This window comes from Antrostomus carolinensis, unplaced genomic scaffold, assembly GCF_000700745.2.
Source record: "Antrostomus carolinensis isolate BGI_N321 unplaced genomic scaffold, ASM70074v2 scaffold19003, whole genome shotgun sequence".
Lineage (NCBI taxonomy): Eukaryota > Metazoa > Chordata > Aves > Caprimulgiformes > Caprimulgidae > Antrostomus > Antrostomus carolinensis.
The window spans coordinates 6,475-8,069 of NW_010307458.1; the positions used below are offsets into that span (position 1 = coordinate 6,475).

The following is a 1,595-nucleotide window of genomic DNA, read 5'->3' on the forward strand; positions in this document are numbered from 1 at the left end:
GATAACTCTTTTGTAATGTTTTGAGTGTTGTTTATTTTTAATCTGTAATGAATTTAGATTTGGATGCAATTACTCTCAGTAGGAATCATTTCAGATTTCTCATCTATACACAACTAAAAAAGACATTCCTTGGCTTCATATGTAAGTACCATCAGCTTTATAAATCTTTCAATGTCTTCCATGCCATTAAAAGATAAAGAGTAATCTGTTTTAACATTTAGCTCCATCTTTGTCTCCATTGTCTTCTGGGTAAGACTGTTACCTTTGTAGAATCTGGTATTGCAACCTCTATCCAGAAAAAAAAACCAAAACTTACCTGGCAGGGGAGATACCATGATCAGGCAGGTGGTTTTCCCAGGGTGAGGCTCATCCCCTGCACTCCGGGGCTGACTGGAAAGGGGGAGATTTTCTCAGGAATTGCTCGGGCTCGCTTCTCCAGGATTGCGATTTTGGTTTCAGGATTCCTTTTCACTCCTCCAGGATCATTATCAGCGGGTGATGAGCAATTGTACTCTGCATCGCTCATAGAAATATATCTATAGTTATCATTATTACTCTTTTTATTCTTATTATTTTAATTTTATTTTTACTGTAATTATTAAATTATTCTTATCTCAACCTGTAAATCTCCTCACCTTTACACCTCCAATTCTCTCCCTGATTCCCTAGGAATTGGGGTGAGAGGTGTGAGTGTGTATCTTGTTTGGCTGCCAGCTAAGTTAAACTATCACCAGGAGGCAAATTCGACTTTGTTTTTTATGGAGTAAGAATAACATATTTTTGGTTAAGTTGCCATTTCAAAATTAAGCTTCCTGAAAGACCTTTTTTATTCCAGTACAAGTTTGGATCTCGCGCATGTATGGTGGACTCCTTCTACGAATTAAATTTAGCTAAATTCCGTGATGATATTATTAAATCCACCGTCTCCTTTCAATGTTGTTGATCTTAAAGATGCTGACTATTGCAGATGTTATACACTAGTAAGAGAGTTGCTTAAGGAGTCCTGCAGAGAATCCACCCAGAGGACTGGATAAGGAATTTGCTTTTTGTGCTTGGTGAATCCTATTTTCTCCATGATTCTCCAAGAACTTTCAGTTGGAGGGATTTCTGTTTCTTTGTGCTACCATCTGAGCTGATCTAGCAGAGACTGTGGAGTGCCTCTGTCATAGCTTGGTTTGAGTACTGGAGCATAGATGTGAACGAGTGAAACAAAGTTAAGGGGAGAAGGATGTTAGTTCTTTCAGATTAGAGTGTTCAGATCTACTCAGGTTTGATTACGTGGTTTCAATCGGATGAGGGGCTATGTGTAAACCATCAAGCTGTAGCTGTGTTTTTATTTTCTACATTTGTATATGAATACCCCAAAGCTAGAATAAATTTATTTAATTTCATATGCAATATTACTTATTTTTAATCCTGAGTGCTCTCTGGCCAGTCATGTATTGCTGATTTTCCAGGGAAATCCCAAAGGCTTTTTTTGGGATGACAGCCAAAAAATGCTGATTTGAGCTCTTTCAGGTAACTGAGAACTTCAAAGCCATTTTTATGTACAAGATAAACTTTCCACCATCAGGAAAGATCTCTGTCACTTGTTC

At 37.7% G+C, this 1,595-nt stretch overlaps 1 pseudogene; it reads left to right on the forward strand.

The window, feature by feature from the left end:
• Nucleotides 1-308: 308 nt before the first annotated feature.
• Nucleotides 309-477, forward strand: LOC114818457 (uncharacterized; annotated as a pseudogene).
• The last annotated feature ends 1,118 nt before the right edge of the window (nucleotides 478-1,595 follow it).